Genomic DNA, 23,396 nt, shown 5'->3' with positions numbered 1-23,396 from the left:
AGTTCCTGCCTCCCCATGAAACATTATACACAAAGTCGGATATAACATATATATTAGACCTCACTGTCGTAAAAAGTATTCAAATAATTATAATGTATTGCCCTAAACAAGGTGCAATTCTAATCACCATCCATATTTGATTATGTAGTAACTTAATGTCAAATGTAACATAAAGAAGTGTTTTTTCATACCAAATTTGCCTGATGCGAAAGAAAACATTGGTTGTACAGCCATATGTATGAAAATGAAGTAGACATTTATAAATTATACTGTAATACTCAGCAAAAAAATAACAGATCAACGTACATTATAAACACATAGATTGACTTGATTCAGTTGATAAGTCATAGACATTATTAAATTTCATTATCAGTAAGAATTACACAAAGCCTTGTGTTTTCCTTTCCGGGACCTTTCCGGGACCTGGAGTAAATTGCGTCCTAATATAATGGTCATATAATATAATGGTCATGAACAGTTCCCCCTCATGAATATTTACTGGAGCACACTCCATTTCAGCATCACTATGCTGCCCTGCGGATGTAGATATGGGAGAACATATCTCACTGACAGAGTGGAGGTGGCTATGGCTTATTACATTGATCAGGCATTATAAGGTGTAATGTTTGGGTACACCAACTTTACTGACATGGATGATATCATGTTTCAATTGAAGGAAGATGAGACACATTTAGGTCTAGATTGTTTTTCATGAACGATCACATGCAGTTGGGCAGCACGCGCTGTGGAATACTCCTTCTTTAATTTGGAAAGAGATGTGATTACTGATAGAACTCCACACCATGGGGATAGGAAGCTGGAGGTGAGATTGGCACTACATCATTATGTTGAGAATAGAATGTGGCTTAGAGTCAGTTTGCATGGGTCGCTTGTCACTCCTAGATATCTGATACATGTCTTTACCTGAGACTAGACCAAAAACAAGAGGCCAGGTGGGCCTGTTTCATATTCTCCTCCCGTTAATATGAATATACTCGCCCTAGAAAAGGGTTTTCTATATAACATTAGACAAAGGTTGCATGTTCACAGACGTTTGACATTCTGCCATTGATATATTTTTTGTTCACAAGTATACCATACAAATACTTACCTGTACACCCCTTAGCATGTGGTCACAGGTGATTATGGCAATCTTCACAAGATTCTTTTTGATTGTGATTGTATATAATGGCGATTCATTTACACTATGACATGTACACAGAGTATTGTTAGTTTGACTGATTATTTTGAACAGATCTTGCTTTTATAGTGTGATTTGCTCCTGAAAAAGGGGAAAAAGTCCCTGAAACACGTTGAGCAACTTTTTTTTGTGCCTCCTCTGGAGCATTACAGAATAAATATGTCATCAGTATTTCATCAGGATTATGTCTATTGAGTATGCTATGAGAAATTATTTTGAAATATTGTTGCATTTTTGGCTGATTTCAGCATTTAGGTTTGCGGGGGACGGGAGTGTCCATAGATTGGGCACTTTATTCTTGCAATGTGTTTATTTAGGGCTCAGCCCTCAAGATAAAGAGGGCAGGGGTCAGATTTCAATAAAGGAGAACTCCTCATTAATTACTGGCTAACCCATTAATACACTTGAACGTTCTGAATGCTCACAAGGCCTAGTATGTCCGCCTCTATCTTTCATTGTTATATTTGCTTTTCTTTCACATGTTCCCTCCCTGTTGCCCTGTGGGCACTTTGAAACACAATGTACTTGATTCTGCTTCATGTAAAGCACCCTATTCGATTAAACCTTTGTTTCCAGTGGTGTTCTGAATATTTTTCTGGGTAAAGTTCATGCTAAGAATAGTACTGTGTTATCTTAATAAATTTTATTTGTATTATTTATTTGCCAGGCGCCGAAGCCCACAGGCATCAGGGTGCCCACAAAAAGACCAACAACAATGAAAACAGACAGTTTAGTTAATAATTTATCATGGGGAGAGACACAGAGTTAATGAAATAAAATTGTTGTAAGTTGCTTACAAAAGGCGAGGAGGCATTTATCTCTATGTAGACCAACTGGCAATCCATTTCAGGCATGTGTGGCCTTTAGAGGGAAGTAACGTCTTTTCCCTCTTGTTCTCTTAACCTTAGGGCATATGAGCCGGAAGGTGTCAGTGGATCTAGTTATTCTCCCCTGAGGTTGTAGGATGGGACTTTCCCTGAGATATACAGGAGCAGATCCATGTAAATATCTATGCATCAATGTAGAGATCTTGAAGTGAATCCATGGATGCAACTGGCAGCCAATGAAGTTCCCCCCTGGCAGGAGTTATATGGTCCCTCTTATGGATGTACGTGATAATTTGCACCACATAATTAAGAAGTGTTTGCAATTTATTGATACTGTTTTTATTTGCTCCACTCAGTAGGACATTGCAATAATCTAGCCAGGGCATTATAATGGCAAGCACTAGAATGTCACAAGTTTTGCTTGTGACATATGGTTTCATAAGCCTCCGTAGTCTGAGGTGAAACTGGGACTTTTTAACTACACTATCCACCTGAGCATCAGCACTGAGCGAACAGTCCAGCACAACACCAAGTGTTTTACCTGTATCTTCTGCCTGATACAGTGACCATCAATGAGGAAGTTTGAGAAACACAAGTCCAGTTTGATTCTTGTTTGAGGGGACCCACATATCAGAATTTCTGTCTTGGCACTGTTCAGACGAAGCCAATTGGCTGTCATCAAATCGTTTACCAGCTTTTAAGTATTTTGAGTTTTCCTGCTGTCCTAAGCATAATCGCCACTTAGCTCAAACAACAGCTGTGTATCGTTGGCTTAATTTGTGAATCTTGCTCCCACTTTGTCCAGAATGTTACATAAAGGACATATTTAAACATTAAATGTGCTTGACATTAAAAATGTCATTGCCAATGTGCATGTATGTATTGCAGAGGATTTCCTTTCATATAAATTAGATGTCTTTCTGCATTGTGAATGTAAACATTAGCAAGATCATTGCAGGGTTGTTTTGTTTCTTTTCTGTAGACAAGCTATATGTATTTATGTTGAATATTTGGTATGTCTTCCCCAGCATTGAAGGTTAGGGGTCCACCTTTATTTTCTTTATTCATTACTTTCAATAAAACAGACTATTCAGATTAGCAACCGCCTGTTTCTTTTCCCAGATGTGGTGGTGGAAGCCTACTTCTAGAAATTCAGATATATTTCATGGAGTAAAATCCTCATGTGGCAATCAGGTCACTACTATGTTGGACTACTATATGGCAGAAAGAAGAGTCCACCCTGGTTATGGATCTACTAACAATTTGTTGGACAGCGTTGTGTGCCAAACATATTACATGAGTGAGCTACATAAGAAAGAATCTCAAACATTTTCGACTCAGGGATTGTTTTGAAGTTTCTGATTCTATTCCCACTTAGATTTATTGAGGAAGACACATTTAAAAGCCAGGAGAGAGGCTGAGATGCGAACCAAAATATCTGTTAGAACGTATATGCCTCTAGCACCTATACTGAGGAATGACGACTATCTCCCTGTGGTTATCCATGGTACTCACAGGGTTTATAGTGACGAGGCTAATATTGCCTCTGTTACAGAGAAATGGACAATGTGAAACAAGCTGAAAAGATTTATGATTGCCCTGGCAACACTGCCCTACTAGATATGCTTATACATTATGTTATGTCCACTCTATAAATCTGAAAAGAGATGTTTCTTAGTTCTATTGCTGAGAAGGAGTGGTGTGCAGCTGTGTTGGTCTGCCAAACCTTTTCTGTTAATGCTATCTTAACTCCAATGCAGTTATTCACTGTCAAATTGTATTATTGTTGCTCTTAAGATAATGAGTAAAGACGATAAAAGGTTAAAAAGCTTTACTTGGTGAACTTGCCTATAATTATCAATGCTGTATTGCATTTGCCCAAACGTTTATGGATTGTAAATTGTTTTTCTTCTGAACCTTAAGTTGTATTGGGGTCATGATACATTTTGAACACCTATAACGTCATAAAAACATGCCCACCTCTGAATGCATTCCTCACTGGATATTTTGGACACAATGGACACTTCAACAAATATGGATGGAAACACCTAATGGTTAAATATGTTAAAAATCCAATAGGATTGTCGTTAACCTGTTTAACTGCTAATTCTGACCTCCTTCCCCTGTGCCTTTGCTCTCCAATCCACAACTCTCCCAGTGACCTCTGAACCTGGCATGCTTCCTCGGAATAATTTTTCTTGTGCATTCGATTTCGCCTCCGTCATGAAGGTGAAAGCAGCAACATCAGCTTCTGTTTTCGCTACTTCAGTGCGAAATCCTGCCTCTTGGGATAGATTGGTCGCATTCACTTACAAGCACGTTTTAAGATGTGTGAATTTAAAAATGAACTGTACACATGTTACTTCAAGACATGCTGGTAACACGATTTCTTAAAAATGAAATCTGTAAAATATGTCCTGTGTAATTCCCCCGTACCAAACTTGACATTAAGGGCCAAATTCGCAGAAGCGTTTTATAATGGCAAAACCGCGTTGGAAAATGCCCTGTGAATAAGGGCCTTAATGTCACATATTCAATCATTTGGTCATGCGATGCTGTAGTTCGGTGGAAGATGCAGGGTCACGCATGAACCACGGTGATGGAAGATCATTTGTTTTTTTAACAGAATATGCAGATTTATCAAATGACCATCTTGACATTAATAAGTACAATCGTTGAATGCTATTAGAGGTTGATTCAAGTAGAAATTCTAAAATGATATGGGATGTGTGAAGAGGTCACCAAAATTAGCAATTCGAGAATAATCTCTAGAGAGATTTATGAAAAATATTGTATTTGTCCTCTAGGACTTTTGATACACGAACATGTTATGATGCACTCTAGCAAATGTTAAAAGGCACCTAACATTGGGAGGAAAGCAGTTAACATGAGCCATGACGCTTTTAAATACCTGGGAGGTGCTTGCCAGTGGTTATGTGAATTGGAGCTTAGGCAATAATCACTGGCATTTGTACTGCAGTTTTTAAAAATGACTTGCCTACAGGGGGTTTATTGCATCTTCTTTCAGCTCCTTACCTCCCCAGATCCGGTGAACGTTCCCTCATCAGTGCTGCTCTGAATGGCCATGGAACGGGATAGCTTTTCATTTTCAAGGGGATCCTTTGCTTTTTTCATGGTGACCATAAAAGGAAATGAAGTTTCCAGACTGACCGATTTGCGTTCATAGCACAAACATGATTCCCGCTGAGATATCCTAGCTTTTGTGACTTTTGCCCATGTAGCAATATCCTTCTCCAGCATGGGGTCTGGCATGGATTCACATGCTCATGAATATTCCCCGTCGTCAGGCTGGGAATCCTCGGTAAAGAAAAAACCAGTATCAGTTTCGTTTCTGATCTGTCTTTCGTAGTAGTAACCAATCACTGATCTCTGCGTCATACTGACCACAGCCAATGACTGCCCTCTACCTAAGCCCCGCCTCTGGCAGCCATCTTCAGATTTTTACCGCACGTTCAAGTGTTGGGATCCTCGTGCTATTGCTCTCGAGCGTTAGTGCTATTTTTTCACGTTTTTTTCTCAAAAACTTCGACTTTTTCGGTCAAAAAGAGCCTCAAGCTCCACCGATTCTTCATCCGATCAACGGGGACCCGTGTCGGATTTGTCTACGCCCCTCAAGGGTGAAGATTTCGTCGAGCTACGCTTTTGGAGGACTCCAGAAGTTTCTCAGGCCCATCTCGGACATGGCCCAGAAGAAGGGAAGCTCGACGCCCGGAAAGCTGTTCAGGGTCTGCCCTGGATGCCAGCTTCAGAATGTCTTTAAGGAGGACGAACACTCCTTTTGTCTTTACTGCCTACATGAGGACAAGACGCACGTGGAGAAGGACTGTGCGTTTTGCAGCAATATGTCGGAGCGGACCATGAAGGACCGCCATCAACGTCTCGCCAACTGGCTGGAAGCGAAAAGCCCGTCAGGCGAGAAGAAGAGGAAGAAATCCGAGCGGTCTTCTAAGACCTTTGAGGACGCCCCGGCGACGGGGGTCCAACACAAGGCCAAGCACCGCGAGTCCGCTGGCACGGGGAGCGCCGAACGGTCGGGCTCTACGGGCGCCAGGCAGGGCGCATCCTCCCCGGCACCATCAACCACGAGCCAACGCTCTGGTTTGGGTAAGAGGAAGGCCGAGCACCCGGCAAAGCTCCTGGAGAGGCCCCGGTCGAGCTCGAAGGCCCCATCGGAGGGAGAGCGAGGCAGTGTTCCCCCCCCCAAGGAGAAGGCAGTGAGCGCACCTAAGGTGGTGAAAGCCTTAATCCATCCGGCCAAGGCCTCTATCGAGACAGTCGCGGCGGCCCTGGCTCAGCCTGTGGAGGCTACACCAGTGATGGCGACCTCGGGGCTCAGAGTCTCCCTGCCACCGCGGAGGGAATCCTCTTTTATGCCCATCGACAGGACCCCCGTGAAACCTCCGACGGAGAAGAAAAAGGGGGGGCAGGAGGTCGTCGTGGATTCGGCCTCAACCTCTGAGGAAGAGCTGATCGAGGTCTTAAACCACGGCGTTGGCGTGGAAGAAGACCAGCCCGTCGGGAGGGATCCCGACGTAGGAGACGACGATATCGTCGAGGGTGCCGACGGGGACCCTGACCGCCCGTCGGACTCCCCTCAACCAGCGCCGCAAGACAACTCGACGTCCATTTTGTTGGCTATACAGTCCTTATGCTCGGAGATAAGGACGAGACTGTCGTTACCACCAGCGGAGGAACCGCTCCCGACGGGGGACCCAGAGCCAGGCCCTTCTGGCAGCCCTCCCCCTAAGAGAAGAAGGATTCACCCTCCACCTCCTTTTCAGCCATCGCGCCCTGTTCAGCCCTCCTCCCCGTCCACGACTCGTGGGGATGATACGGGGACGGACACGGCCACGACGGTTACGGACGACGAGGTTTACGACGAGGATCTGCCATCGTCACCTCCCACCCGGGCTTCCCCGCCCGACGAGATTGGATCGTTTCACTCCATGATCGCCAGGGCATCCGAGCTCTTCCAGCTCTGCCCGGAGGAGAAGAAGGAAGGTTTCCTTTATCAACGACGCTAGGCCAAGAGGAAGACGGTCCTCTCCGTGCCTCTACTGGACGATATTTGGGATGAGGGCCTCGCCCTCCTCAAGAACCCATCCACGACGCCGGCTAGAAGGGATCGGTACGAGAAGAAGTACCGGGTCCCGGACGTGGCCCCCTTGTGCCTCCAGGCACAGCCGACCCCGGACTCCGTTGTCTCCGCGGCGGCCAGGAAGAAAGCGGGGGGGGTGCGGCCTCCACGTCGACTTCCCCGCCGGACGGCGAGGGAAAGAAATTGGATACGATGGGACACAGGGTCATCTCGTCTGCAGCGAAGACGATTAAGGCGGCCAACGCCTCGGCTATCATAGCCCGCTACGACAGGGAGCCGTGGTACAAACTGGCCCCCCTGCTGGACTTCCTACCAGACGACAAGAGGGCGGATGCCCTACAGATCTTGCAGGAAGGTGAGGTGGCGTCGGACCACGCCATTACGATTGCGACGGACATCGCCGACACTGGATTTCGCCAGTTGGGCAACGGCGTGTGCCTTAGGCGGCGTGGATGGCTCAAGGCTACTGACTTCCGTCAAGACTTGCAGACCAGAGTCTTGGACATGCCGTTCGATGGAAACAACCTGTTTGGGAAAACAGTGGACGATTCCCTTCAAGCCATCAAAGCAGACACAGAGACGGCCCGGGCTCTTGGGGTTCTCCAGCAACGGCGGCCGCCCTTTCGGAGCGGCGGAGGCAAGGGTGCCTCCAAAGGTTCCGTCAAGCGGCCCGTTCGTCATCGCAGGAAGCTTACAGGGGACGAGGCAAGTCAGGCGGACCCCGCCGTCGTCGCCAAGGAGGTCAAGGCGGCAAAGCCTCGTCGAAGCAGGACTGAACCGGCCCTGGGGTCGGGCCCCCACCGAAGCACCCCGGTGGGAGGCCACCTGGCGAGCTTCGTCAGCGTGTGGGAGTCCATCTCCACCGACCGTTGGGTGCTGGATGCCCTAGCCCAGGGTCACGCGCTCGAGTTTCAAAGAAGGTGCCCGCGCGTCCCCCCTGTGGCCAGGAAAGAACTTCACGTCCCTCAACTTCTCTTGGAGGTAAAGGCGATGCTCAGGAAGGGCGCCATCGAGCTCGTCCCAAAGCGGCTTTGGGGCTCCGGAGTTTACTCAAGATACTTCCTCGTGAAGAAGAAGACGGGAGGATGGCGTCCCATCCTGGACCTACGACGACTGAACAAATTCATCAAGGCACAGAAGTTCCGGATGGTCACCCTCCAACACGTCCTGGGGCAGCTGGAGGAGGGCGATTTCCTGTCGTCGTTGGATTTGGAGGATGCCTACTTCCATATTCCCATCCTAAAGGGACACTGAAAGTTTCTCAGGTTCGTGGTCCAAGGGCGTCACTATCAGTTCAGAGCCCTTCCCTTCGGACTAAGGTCGGCACCCAGGGTGTTCACCAAGTGCCTCGCACCGGTGGCGGCGCAGCTGCGCCGAGAAGGGATCCACGTCTACCCCTACCTGGACGACTGGCTCATCCGAGCCAAGACGAGGGAGCTCGCCGTGGATCACACGGCAAGGACCGTCCAACTTCTCACGGACCTGGGATTCTCCGTAAACTACGCCAAGTCCCACCTGGTGCCCGCGCAAGACGCACTGTTTCTGGGAGCGAAGCTCGACACAGTGTCGCTTCTGGCCTCCCCGTCGGAGGAAAGGACGAGGGCCATTCTGGGCAAGGTGGAGCGGATGCTGGTTGCGGACGCGGCCAGAGTGAGGTCCATCAAGTCCCTCCTCGGAATGATGTCTTCTTGCATTTACCTCATCCCCCTGTGCAGGCTCCGGATGCGCCCGTTGCAGGAGTTCCTGGACGCGCGCTGGATCCAGACGACGGGCAGCTTCGAGGAGAGGATCACACTCGACTAGAGTTTCCGACGAGCGATCCGGTGGTGGGGCACCCGCGCACATCTGACGGCGGGCATGGACTTCCAGACCCCCGGCCACCAGGAGACAGTGACCACGGATGCCTCCCTGGAAGGGTGGGGAGCGCACACCGAGAATCTGCACGCGAGAGGCCTTTGGCTGCCGACGGAGAAGGCCCTCCATATCAACGTCCTGGAGCTCCGTGCAGTGTTTTGGGCCCTCAGGTCCTTCCTTCCGTCCCTCAAGGGCAAGGTGGTGAGGATCTTCACCGACAACACCACCACCATGTTCTACATCAGGAAACAGGGCGGAACCAGGTCCCCAGCCCTGTCCAGGGAGGCGCAGGACATGTGGCATTGGGCCGTCGCCCAAAGGATGTTTCTGGTGCCGTTTCATCTGGCAGGGATAAAAAACACCATCGCCGACTCACTCAGCAGGGAGCTGCGCTCGTGCCACGAGTGGGAACTACGACAGGATCTAGTGGACCGCCTCTTCCGACGGTGGGGCACACCCCAGATCGATCTGTTCGCGACGGCAGCGAACTCCAAGTGCCGGAGGTTCGCCAGCAGGTTTCCCCAGCCGAGGAGCATGGGCGATGCTTTCTCGTTCCCCTGGGAGGGCCTGTTCCTATACGCGTTCCCTCCATTGGCATTGCTGATCCGGCTCATCAACCAGCTCAAGAGGTCCCGGTGCAGGATGATCCTCGTCGCACCTGCGTGGACGAGGCAGATATGGTTCCCGGACCTTCTGGATTTGTCAGCATCCCCGTTAATCAAGCTGCCTCCGTTCGAGCCTCTGCACTCGGCCCCGTTGAAGTTCTTGTCGTGGAAAACAGCGTTTCTTGTGGCCATCACCTCCGCACGATGGGTGGGAGAGATCCAGGCCCTTTCCTGCAAGGCCCCGTACTTGACTTTTCACGACACGAGGGTAGTGCTCAGGACGCACCCCTCCTTCATGCCCAAGGTGCCGTCGGACTTCTACCTCAACGAACCCTTGGTGTTGCCTGTTTTCTTCCCGTCGCCTTCGTCGCCGGCTGAGAGGACTCTGCACTCGCTGGATGTGGCTAGAGCGCTGAAGTTCTACGTGGACCGCACGAAGGGTTTTCGGAAGACGTCACAACTCTTTGTGAACTTTGGACCTGTCAATCAGGGGAAGGCTCTCTCGAAGGCTTCCATTTCCAGATGGCTCTCCGGCTGTATCATGTACTGTCATCGGTTGGCAAACCGACCCCTGCCTGGCCGTCCGAGAGCCCATTCCACCAGAGCGATCGCAGCTACCACGGCGTTCCTATCTGGTGTGCCCTTGCTGGACATCTGCAGGGCTGCTACGTGGAGGTCGACGCACACCTTCACGAAATTCTACTGCGTCGATCGGGATTCCAGGGAGGAGTCCAGGGTTGGCCAAGCAGTGCTGCGCAACCTGTTCGCCTAAGGTGAGCCTGGTGAGGAGGTAAGATTTGCTTAATGTTGAGTTTGATGTAATGCTTAATGTTGAGCCTTTGCCACCTCCCGTGGTTGTGCATGTGTGTACTGCTATGTATTCTTTATTCAAGAGCATGTGAATCCATGCCAGACCCCATGCTGGAGAAGGAACAAGTTACTTACCTATAACTGTTGTTCTCCAGCATGGGTCTGGCATGGATTCACATGCGAACCCTCCCGCCTACCCCTCTGCGGCTCTTCACTTGGTCATACTGCCACTTCACGTGCTACCAAATCTGAAGATGGCTGCCAGAGGCGGGACTTAGGTAGAGGGCAGTCATTGGCTGTGGTCAGTATGACGCAGCGATCAGTGATTGGTTACTACTACGAAAGACAGATCAGAAATGAAACTGATACTGGTTTTTTCTTTACCGAGGATTCCCAGCCTGACGACGGGGAATATTCATGAGCATGTGAATCCATGCCAGACCCATGCTGGAGAACAACAGTTACAGGTAAGTAACTTGTTCCTTATAGCCCACAGGTGCGGGTCATTATCCCTTGTTATCCTCAGTAGCTGAGTTTGGTCCATTGCTACTGGTATTGTGTGCTTTTTACAGATAGTATAGCCTCCAGCTTTCTGCAGAAACACTATATTGTCACCTGAGCGGAGTGCTGCATGCAATCAGGCGGATTGGCATGCAGGCAATACCCTGTGCTATTGATCTGCAGTTCTGAGCAACCCGAAGGTCATGCCACACATCCGATCTCCTTCTTAGGCCTTCTGTTTGGCCTCTGGGCCTCCTGTCACATACCACTAAATATCTCAGTACTTCCCACCTATGATATTCGATGCTTGCCCTCCTGCCGCTTGCACTCCTGAATTGCTCTACACCTTTCTTCCCAACTCCCTACTTCAGTGAATTTCCTCACTTTGACTGTCTTGAGGCAAGCATGTGCTCTCTTTGCCTCTGCACTTTGCCTCTGCACACATAGCTCCAGCTTGTCCATGTTCCCTTCAGCTTTGTTATTTACTGTTCATGCATGGAAGTTGAAAGAGTTCGTCTCTTGTCCATTTATGCAGGAATTCAGGTGGGTATTAGTTTGGGGTGTTTTCTGTCTGGGCTTCATATGAGTCCTCTGATCACTTTGTAATTGGAACAGGAGCATTTTTCTCCGTCATCCATGTAATTCAAATACATTACAAGTGGTAATAGCCTTGCAGTACACAGCTGCAGACTACACTGACATGTTTAAGGGTTTGATGACTGTAAACATTCAGAGCACATAGCTCTACACTTAGTGTGTGCCACTATGAAGAGCAGGAGGAGCTGCTGCATGGGCAAGGGCTGATACTCCTCTGAGTAGATGCATGCCCACAACCGTTTGAGGTCACACATTGAGTACCACAATGTGTGTGGTAATGATAGCAATTACTAAAGCCTGTTATCAGGTGCTCGGACACTGGTTTCAAGGCGATAGACACCAGAATGTATGTTTATTTTTATTTGTACTTTTATTAGTAGTAGTATTAGTATTATCAGCATCTGTGAACTAAAAGACTGAAATCTAAGCCTCAAGTGAACCTTTAATGTATTGAGGGAATTTAGAAATGATATACTGGTGTCTCAAATTAGCCAAGTTACCAGTGGTACCCGCAGTGAGTTATCTCCAGCAGTATAATGCACTGGTATACACAGCCCATGGCAAGTTGTGATGTATGTAATTGATTCCTAGTCTTCTTGTTTTGTTTATAGGATAGATATATCTTTTCATATGTGTTGAGTGAATAACGAATGGCATATCCTTGTCCTTCTGATCGTGCAACATTTGCTGGCCTTACATTGCACATTGAAGTTACTCCATCAGTGGCAGGCAGGTACAGTGTGATGAATCCTATGGATCCCTCACTGAAACCCCATCTAACGTATCCTCCTAGGTGGCCAAGGAGAGGCAGTTGATTCCTGATCCTAACTTTATCTTAAACTGCAGGAGTATCACTCGGGAGGAGAAAAGGATCAGTAGAGTATGGGGATACCTATAGGATGAGACATGGTATGTAACCACTTTTTGAGAGGACAATCAACCATTACAACCATATATAAAGGCTTGTTGCCATCATAATTCTATTATCCCCCGGGTTCCCAAAAAACAAATAAGAGGCCGTTTTGTAACAAGGGAAGTCTTAAAAGTAAAGAACTATGTTCCTCTTCTCAAACCTGCCTTATGATCGGCTCTGATAATAACCCTTTGTTAAATGTTGTAGAAAGTGGAAATTAAATTCGCAATGTAGAAAAACTAAGGAAAACAAACTCTTTAATTCTGGACTTCAAGTCCCATAATTCCCTCATTACTGATATGAGGAAGAAGGAAATAGTGGAACAAAGATCTAGAAGTGGTCAGCTAATTCACAGAAATATCCTACACCTGAGGGAGAGTGGTAAGCATAAAAGGCCCCTCAGGTGCAGGTAGTAGACAGAGGGAAAGAGAAGAAGCAGAAGGAGTTTGAGAAGCAGAGGAAGTACAGTCTGAACATGCTACAGGAGAGAGGAGTAGAGATGCCGGAAGATGCCAGGAATGCTGTGAGTCATGAGGGTGTCTGTGCATCTGTCAACCTGAACTGCAGCAGTCACGCAGCTGGGAAGCGGGTGGAAGAAATGCTTACCCAAGAGGACTACGTCGTGCAGATCTGTCACAGCAGAAGGCAGGCATAGTGTGAGCAGTCAAGAGGTCTCAGGTGGCAGGGTTGCACCAGAGTCTCTCGGGAGTCAGGACTCCAAACCAATGTGGCTGAGGCAGCAGATACAGAAGGGAGAAGGAATGCCTGGTCGGAGGCAGCCACAAGTGCAACAGTTCAGTGAACTCAGAGAGCAGCAGCAGGAAGCAACTTACCCGGTCAGTCTAAACCATGCATGCTCTAGTGCAGGCCACGCGTTCCGAGCATGTGACAGGCAGACTAAGCAATGCTTCCAATACCGAACTGTGGTTACTGTACGAAGAGAAGCTAATAATCATTACAAATATTAAACATTTGCAAAGTTACAGAGGCAAGCTAATAACGCTTGCGAATACACCCCTTTCAAAAGGCAAATTAATACATCTTCTGAATATTTAACTGTTGCTGACTTGCAAAAAGGCTGACATTAAACCTAACAAACTTACAAAGGAGTGGCAGAGCCCCTCTACTGAGAATGAACATGGGTTATTTACCCAGTTCAATGGAATGTCTTCCAGTCAGTACACGTTTTAGCTCACTGCACCCTTTACAGAGGAGAACAGTCAATTTGCATATCAGTCTTTGTCCCACCCACAAGGGAAGTCCAGCATCAACATGCTAGAAAAGATCTCCTCTGAACAACAGTACCATCAGCAACCCCAGACATGTGTTTCAACCTAGTCGGGCCTCATTAGTGAGGTGAAGCTGAGCCTCTCTAAGACACAGTGCGCAAGGGGTCTACTTCTGGATTAGCCTGGGTTACTTAGGGTGAATCCCCACTTTTACAAAGTTACAAAGGAATGTGGGAGCTCCTCTACTAAGAATGAACATGGGTCAAATGCCTTGTACAATGGAATGTCTTCCACTCAGGAAGGTCTACAACCACGTTTTAGCTCACTGCACCCTTCACAGAGGAGATATATCCATTTGCATATCAGTCATTGTGTCACACACAAGGGCAGACCAGCACCGCAATGCTAGGCAGATCTCCTCTGAACAAGAGTACTTTCGGCGACCATAGGTCCAGGACGGAAAGTGTGATTTTGGGCAAATATCAATGACCTGTTGGAAGGCCGCATTAGAAACCCAAATATACCACCAGTACCCAAACCAAGAGACCTTGAGAACCTGGCCATACCAGTCCAATGATGGTTGCAAAAAGCAAGAGGGGAAAAGTGAGAAACCCCAAAGTTGTAAAGGTTTCCTTTCAGGTCTGGATACCTATAATTGTGTAGATTTCATTGCTACAGTCAAGATAGAAGCAGGAAAAGACTTGATCATGAAAATTATTTTCAGTATAAATGCAGTATAAATTCAAAAGGCCTGATTATGTTGAAGGCTTTTGAAGTTATTAATTTGCTGAGAGGGTTACCATTGAAGCACTCATCCATTTTGGTAGATGGGCAGGCGAGTAGACCCGTATAACAAGAGGTAATTGCCCCGAAGAGACCTGGTGAAAGGTTATGCTAGTTGGTAGCTTGAGCAAGTGCTAAAGAGTGCTACTATTGGAAAACAATATATTTTCGTAAAGCAGGCCATTGTGATCAAACTGTTTATTGACCTGAAGCAAGCAATTCTGATATGACTGTTTTTTTGCTGTCAAACCTGATGCAGTCTATGCTGACCGCACCATTTGTTGTTGCCTAAAACATGTAGGACTTCTCATTCCAGGAAGTGTGAGAGCTTTTGACTTTGTCAAGTTACCTCATTGAAACAACAGAAATGTCTGTTATAGTTGGATATCCTTGGTTTTCCTTTGAATTCTGGATAATGCCCTTTTTTGGATCTGGGGAAGAGGAGTTTGCCCACGCCCAGGACAAGAGACATTGATTACAGTGTGCACCCATTTATAAGTTGTCTACATTTTGTGGAACTGAGCTGCCATATTATACTTTTTTGTGTTGATTGGTGAATTAGTGTGAGGGGTTGAGGTGTAGAGATCCCTTTTTTAGAGTGCTCAATTTTAGTTTACCATAGGCAGGGAAATCCACGTTAGGATAGGGATAGTGTGCCGTTACCTTTTTTTGTACAATAAAATGGCATAAATTAACAGCTCTTTACAAAGTTGTCCGCCTCGCATTTCAGACCCCTCACAGTAGTTCCCTTCAATACAGTGAGCCTGTGCTCCAGAGTAGTCCCCAACACTTGGTTGGTGAACTCTGTGACCAGGCCTTCTTCAAGAACATTGCTATATTTCTTAAATATAGCAATATATCTCCCCCTGTCTTCTCTTTGTGGGCATTGTGAATGTAAACATTAGCACTATAATAGCAGACAAGGTGTGATTATTTTGGTAGAAAATCTACCTTTATTATGTGGAATACTGTGGGTGACATCCCCAGCATTCAAAGTTAGGGAACCACCTTTAATTTCTCGATTCATTATTTTAAACACAACAGTATATTCATATTCATACATATTCATAAACCTGGTGCTCTCCACCACCCAAGCGTTCTTGAATGTTAACAATAAACTCAAATTAAGTCTGTAGTTTACTATACATCCAGATCCATGTTTTAACCCAAAAAAATCTGAATTGTATTGCTTACATGCCACTCTATGATGTTTCTTCACAGTAAAGTGTTAACTCATTTTAGATTACATACTCTTATCCATAACCCTCAAGAAATATTCAGTTTACTATTTCACTTTGTGCTCCCATCTAACAGTTTCCAGAATCTTCACGTTTCACCATTTCAAAATGTTCAGCCTAATCCCACTAAACTAATGCTATCCAGAATACAGTTAATATATCGGTTCACTAGCACCAGCTCATTTTTTTAAAAAACTATCCAGTTTTCACTACTGATGCAAATGCTAGTTCCTTAGATATATTGCAATGAATAGTAAACTGAGCCATGAAAGGGTCCTCTCAAACTACCTTTTAATAAGTGTTGAAGGAAATACTTTTTCCCGGTTCACAGAATTAGATAATTCTCTAACAGATCAAACTCTGGTATCTCTTCCATCAACATTCCACTCTGCACTGTCATAATCATTAAGCAGATACAAAGCAAGCTCTCAACTAAGGCACATTTTAAGTACAAATGTCAACTCAAATCATCAAGCTATCATGATAATATGCTTTTTTAAGTTTTTGATGTATTTTTAGTTCTACAACTGCCAAGAAACATTAACCTGGTCACCTTAGTGTATGAGGTGACCCACACTCGTTTGTGCACACTTCCCTTCCAGTACTCTGTATATATTCCTGGTAGGAAAAGCACAACTGATTAAACTATATCTTCTTGGGCTTGGCAAAGCTCTGTGTTTGACAGATACCATGTTTAATCAACATGTTGCAGTCAGGCATACCTTTAAAATGTGCTACGCTCATAGAGCACCACTTATGGGACAAGCAACATCAGGATATGAATATAGCATGATATTTCTAATACCCTTATTGAAGCTCCAGTCCTCCTTTAAATGACATAAAAAGTGACACATTCTTCATGGTTTTTGTGTTTTCTCTTCCAGGAGTAATTGTCAAGCCCTGAATAGGTGTGTTCTTAAGTGGGTTTAATAAACAGTGGGATGGATAGCTCGGGAGGATAGCTCAGGGGCAACATGCTCGCTTTAGAAGCAAGACGACACGGAGCAACACAGGTTCGATCCCCAGGTTTGCGCTTAGAAACCTCTGGGTATTAAGCTCGTTATGAATAACCTATCATATCATATCATGGAGTTGATTGCTTTGCCTTCTCACTGACACAGTTTTGCTCATGTTTATATGTGTCAAGGAATCACAGAATGCGCCCCTTCTGGACTTCCTGGTCCTTATCGCAGCAGGGCTTGCATTCCTTGATACTCCCAACATGGCCTTCTCGCCTGACACGCCTCACGCCAGCCTTCACGGCGGACGTAGTACGTCCTACAAATAGGCCACGCCCCCTCAGCCCCACGCGTCTCAACGCTATCATCAGGTAGTGACTAGACGTGTGTCTCGTAGCCTGCAAACTATTCCTTATCCTAAGTTCCTGGATCCTCATTCCCGTTCCTTCCACCATTTCCTCTTCACCTTGTTCCTGGATTCCATGTACCCCTTGTGTACGCTTCCTCCTTTCCTGGACATCCTGAATCTCTGAGATCCTGGAATGCTGAACGCACGCTGGAGTCAGAAGAGACTCGAGCGGGCTTGTATAAAACCCGATCCGTGCGCAAGAAGAATCTCCCCGCGGAATCCTACAAGAAGCGGACTCAGGTGAGACGGGGGGAAATTCACGACAGTTTGAGATGCCAAACGACCGACATGGAAGAGGCTGTTCAGGATCTTATGCGCGGCATGCAAGAACTAACGACCGAGGTGCAGAATTTAAAGGCAGAGAACGCTGCATTAAAGCAACTTGTTCTGTCTCGTGATTCTGCAACAAAAGAGTGTTTTACTGGGTGGCATTGTAGACAAGTACGATGGGTCTGTAAAAACCCTTCATGGATTCCTGGACTCCTGCTTGGTTCATTTTACCTTTAAGCCCTATTATTTTTCAACTCGCGGGGCAAAGGTGGGCTTTATAATCTCGCACCTCACTGGGAATGCATTGACTTGGGCTACTCCCTCAGTCAACTCTTGAGATGCCCTCCTGGATGATTATGACGGGTTCATACAGGCCCTCAAGACCATGTTTGACCGCCCAGAACAGGTTTCTAGTGCCCAGGAATGCCTACTTGACTTTCGGCAAGGATCCTAGGACATGCTAACGTATGTCACAAGATTCAAACAGTTGGCCAAGGAAGCGGATTCGTCCTCAGTAGCAAGTTTCACTCTCTTCTGCAGGGGTCTAAACGAGGAAATAAAAGACGAATTAGCCAGAGTGGTTCATCCAAGTTCATTCCAGGCTCTTATGGATCTAGCCATGCAGATAGACTTTTGTATCCAGGAAAGAAAGGCAGAGAGAAAGAAGACTAAGGTGCCCTTCCAGAAGAATTCCCTTGAGACTTCTTTGAAGACTGATCCTACTCCAGCCCCTAACTGTGATCCAGAACCCATGCAAATAGGAGCCTTTTGCTGACCCATATCCCCACAAGAAAGGATGAGGCGGATCCACATGGGTTTGTGCATGTATTGTGCCTCAGATAAACACCTGGTTAGAGAATGTCCTCTAGCTCTCCACGGCGTTCGGGAAATGCCAGCTCCCGATCCTAGATGGAGCGAGGTGTCGGGAGAGAGATGTTTGCTCCACATCTATTCCATCCTTGAACTCTCCTGGACAGAACAACTTAGTGGTTCTATGAGCCTTCTTATCATTATCGAAGAATGAGACTTACCCCATCCTGGCCCTGCTGGATTGTGGGGCAATGGGAATATTCATTGATCAAGATTGGGTCTTTTAGTACCGTATTCCATATGAAGCATGGGGTATAATGCAACCTGTGGAGGCAATTGATGGAAGACCTCTCACTTCAGGATCCATATCCTTACAGACCAAGGAAATACAACTTTCAATAAACCATCACCAGGAATTGATCAAACTTGACATCATCAAATCAGCCCACTACCCCATAGTACTAGGCATGCCCTGGTTGCAGAAGCACAATCCATACATCAATTGGGCAGCAGGATCTTTGTTTCTTGGCTCAGAGTTTTGCCTGTCACATTGTCTATCCCAGGATCCTTCCTTGATACCATCAGAAAACACTCCAACAGATCAACAAGGCCCACTTATGGTTTTGAACGTCGTACAGGTGCCTGAAGCCTACCAGGGCTACGCTGATGTATTTTCAACTGCTATAGTCCAGGCCCTACCCCCTCACAGGCCTCTAGACTGCGCAATTGATACAGAACCTTTGGCAGTAATTCCCTTTGTGAGGATGTTCATTCTCTCCGAACCAGAAAAGAAGGCCCTTAGAGAATACTTGGACACCAATCTGGATAATGACACCATAAGACCATCCAAATCTCCAGCTGGAGCCTCATTGTTTTTCGTTCCCAAAAAAGACACTAAAGAACTTAGACCTTGTCTTGATTATCGTGGACTGAATCAATGCACCCTCAAAAATCGTTACCCCTTGCCCTTAATCTCGGATATCTTGGAAGCAGTGAGAGGAGCTGTAATCTTCACTAAGTTGGATCTCAGAGGGGCTTATCATCTGATCCGTATCAGGGCAGGAGACGAGTGGAAGACGGCCTTTAGAACACCCTTTGGTCACTTTGAATACTTGGTTATGCCCTTCGGGCTCGCAAATTCCCCCGCAGTTTTCCAACGCTTCATGGATAGGGTCTTTTCTGACATGCTGTTTCTCTTCGTCATTGTTTACCTGGATGATATCTTGATATACTCCAAGGACTCTCAAAAACATGAAGAGCATGTGAAGGTGGTTCTATGACGACTACGTGAAGATAAACCCCTGGCTAAACCCGAGAAATGCCTTTTTCATGTCACCTCTGTTCATTATCTAGGATTCGTCCTTAGTCCAGAGGGGAAAGGAATGGACCATTCTAAGGTAAAAGCCATACTATCTTGGCCTGCCCCCACTTCTGTGAAACAAATTCAATCCTTTCTGGGGATTGCCAATTTCTATCGGAAATTCATTCCATCTTTTTCTGAGATAGTTCAACCCATTATCACCTTATTGAAGAAAGATACGCCCTTCCTCTGGACTTCAGCCCAAGACTAAGCCTTTCAACAATTGAAGAAGGAATTTACACAAGCTCCTATCCTGGCTCAACCCGATGTTAATCGACCATTCCTAGTGGAGACAGACACCACTAACTACGCCATAGGAGCAGTATTAAAGCAGGAACTCGAAGATAAATTAGAACACCCTATTGCTCATCTCTCACGGACCCTGACTCCTTGTGAAACCCATTACTCCGTCTTAGAAAAGGAACTGTTGGTGATCCGCCGAGCCTTCACTGAATGGGGCATCTACTTCTGGGTGCTAAACATCCTGTCCAGGTCCGTACGGACCATCGAAATCTTCAAGTGCTGCAATCTATGGAATGTAGAAATAGCCGACAAGCCCGTTGGGCCTTTTTCTTCGCCCAGTACCAGTTCCACATCCATCATGTTCCCGGATCACAGAACATAATCGCAGATGCCCTATCTCGGCGTCCTGACTATGAAACTCCTGAACATCGGGCTTACCCAAGGATGTTTCCCCATACAATTTTTGTAGCCCAAGCAGTCAGTCTCTTGGAAGAGATTAGAATGCAAACCCAGTCTTCTGAAATCTGGAAAGAATTCACAGGAAAGAATCGATGGAAACTTAACTCTAGAGACGGATATTTGTTCAAGTCGAAGGCCTTGGTCATTCCCACACACAGACTACAACTAAAGATTATCAACCTCTGCCATGACACTCTACATTCTGGACATCGTGGTGTTACCAATACCGTTCATCTCATACAGAGACAATTTTGGTGGCCCAGGATGAAGACTGACGTCCAACGCTACATTCAAGCCTGTGCAGTCTGCAATATGAACAAACATGACAATAAGAAACCAGAAGGTCTCCTACTGCAACCTACACTACCTTCTAGACCCTGGGAGTGCATAGCTACAGAGTTTATTGTGGAATTGCCACTGTCTAGGGGCCTTACGACGATCATGGTCACCATAGATTTGTTTACTCACCTGGCCCATTTCACACCATTGTGCAAATTGCCATCTTCCCCAGAACTCGCTGGCATTTTCCTCGAGCACATATTTCATCTTCATGGACTCCCTTCCAAGATCATATCTGATAGAGGTCCTCAATACATCTCTCAATTTTGGAAACATCTCTGTTGAATTGTAGGAATGCAACGTGCTCTCTCATCAGGTTATCACCCACAGATAAACGGAGCTACGGAACGTGTGAACCAGACCCTGGAACAGTACCTCTGTTGTTTCGCTACCAAGGTGCAAGATGACTGGTCGCTCCTTATACCTGTGGCTGAATTCGCTTACAACAACTCTGATCACTCGGCACTTAAAACCAGCCCCTTCTCTTGCAGCCAAGGATTCCACCCTTCAGTCCTACCTTCCACTCTACCACAACCCACACCTGTACCAACAGTTGATTCCTGGATTGAAACTCTCATCAATGTCCACAAGGATGCCAAAGAACATCTACAAGAAGCCCGGACTCACGCAAAAAATTTCGTGGACATCAACCGAAGGCCAGGTTCTTCTTGTGCCGTCGGTGATCAGGTCTGGTTGTCCTCGAAACTACTGCCTCGACATTTACGACCAAACTAGCCCCCCGTTACTATGGCCCCTTTTCCATAAAGGAGATCATAAATCCAGTCTCCTTCCGGCTCAAATTACCTGATTCCTGGAAGAAGATTCATCCAGTTTTCCACACTTCCTTAGTGAAACCTTACGTCCATTCTTCCCGGAAATTCTGCAGACCCAACCCCGTGCTAGTGGACAACCAACTGGAAAATGAGGTATCAAGAATATGCGATTCCAGGTACAGACAAGGACAACTTCAATATCTGGTCGAGTGGAAAGGATACCCTCCAAGTGAAAGAACCTGGGAACCAATATCTAATCTGAATACTCCTCGACTACTCAGAAGATATCATCTCATACACCCGGGAAAACCTGGTGGAACAGGTTTTCGGAGGAGGCATGCTGTCATGAATCACAGAATGCGCCCCTTCTGGACTTCCTGGTCCTTATCGCAGTGGGGCTTGCATTCCTTGATACTCCCAACATGGCCGTCTCGCGTGACACGCCTCGCGCCAGCCTTCATGGTGGATGTAGTACGTCCTACAAATAGGCCGCGGCCCCGCGGCCCCCGAGTCTCAACGCTATCATCAGGTAGTGACTAGACCTGTGTCTCGTAGCTTGCAAATTGTTCCTTAGCCTAAGTTCCTGGATCCTAATTCCCATACCTTCCACCATTTCTTCTTCACCTTGTTCCTGGATTCCAAGTACCCCTTGTGTACGCTTCCTCATTTCCTGGACGTCCTGCATCTCCGAGATCATGGAACCCTGAACGCACACTGGAGTCATAAGAGACTTGAGCGGGCTTGTATAAAACCCTATCCGTGCGCAAGAAGAATCCCCCCGCGGAATCCTACAAGAAGCGGATTCAGGTGAGACGGGGGGGAAATTAACGACAATATGTGCACTTCTGGCATTTGTTCACTGGTAGAAATCTTCTTTTTTGGTGTACAACTCTACCAAATTGAATGATAATGAATAGATGGCTCTGCCTACTCCCTGGCAAAGATCTTGTTGTAGCCATATAAGTGTCAATTGGCTATATTAATCCGCTTTTTTAAGCATGTCCAGTTAATGTTTTGACTTGGGACTACCATCAGATGGGTTGTTGGTGGAAAAATGCAGAAATCATGGAGACATCTTGTGCACCATAGGGTTTCTTTAATATTTATCATTTACTGCTACCAAATATTAGTATGTTGACAGCAGTTCCAAAATGCAATATGTTTCTAAAGTTCTACTGGATAAAAAGCTTACTCTTCAAAGGCTAGCTCACTGCGAACATAATTGTGCATCATCAGACAAAAAATACCTCCACCATCTTTTCTATTTTCCATCCACCTCTGCAAACGGTGAGAGTTCCTACTGTGCAGAATAGCCTAAGCCAGGGGCCTATTACATGTGTCACTCTAGATGTTTTGGATAATATTCACATGATCCCTCTCTATTGACCATGACTATGCTGGTCAACTCTGATGGCAGTTGTAGTTCAGAACATCAGGAGAACCAAAGGTTGCAGCCCTCTGGCCTATGCAGAGTGTGATTGAAAAATGTAATTCAACAGTGCCAGTGCAGAGTGTGTAAAGGTGTCATGTTGCATGTTTTCTCACCTGTCTAGCCCTTTACACCTGACACTGACAGGACGAGAAGGCAAAGCACCACAGCTCGTAGGAGGTGGGCCATGGTGTACCCCCAACTTCTGGGCTAATTCTCGACCAATGTGAGCCCTTAATGTTTTTTTTGGGGGGGGGGGATTAGACTATGGGATTTACAGGGACACCTACACTCAGAGGTCGCTAGGAAACCATGGTTCCATCCTCTACAAAATCGCAGATTTTGAGCAGCACATAATTGGTCTAAATCTCGGTATTTTTTGTTCAGCTTGGCTAGCTCCATAATATAAAGTTGGTATACCGGGAAGGATAGAATGGCTTTGGCCTTATAAACAAGACTACACTGATCAGCTTGGGTTCGGTACCCAGTCCCGGTAGAGGCTGGAGTCTAGCATGAAGCGTAATATAAGAAACCACTTTCATTTTTTTTTTTTTTAAATACAGCACCAGTGACTATAGTGGCTAGCTGTACTTGTATGGGCCACACGTGTATGGACATTTAGCCAGATTCACTGACCACCTATTAAAGAAGCCTGATAGTGTCAGATG

The 23,396-nt window shown here is 46.4% G+C and overlaps 1 protein-coding gene across 5 annotated transcripts in view; it reads left to right on the top strand.

Annotated features, from left to right (window-relative positions):
- Positions 1-23,396, top strand: part of TAFA5 (TAFA chemokine like family member 5) — a 957,566-nt gene that overhangs the window by 326,745 nt on the left and 607,425 nt on the right. The window lies entirely within an intron of this gene.

This window comes from Ambystoma mexicanum, chromosome 12, assembly GCF_040938575.1.
Source record: "Ambystoma mexicanum isolate Mex_15411 chromosome 12, UKY_AmexF1_1, whole genome shotgun sequence".
Classification (NCBI taxonomy): Eukaryota; Metazoa; Chordata; class Amphibia; order Caudata; family Ambystomatidae; genus Ambystoma; species Ambystoma mexicanum.
Note: the sequence above shows the minus strand (reverse complement) of the source record. Positions and strands in the feature narration are given on the sequence as shown.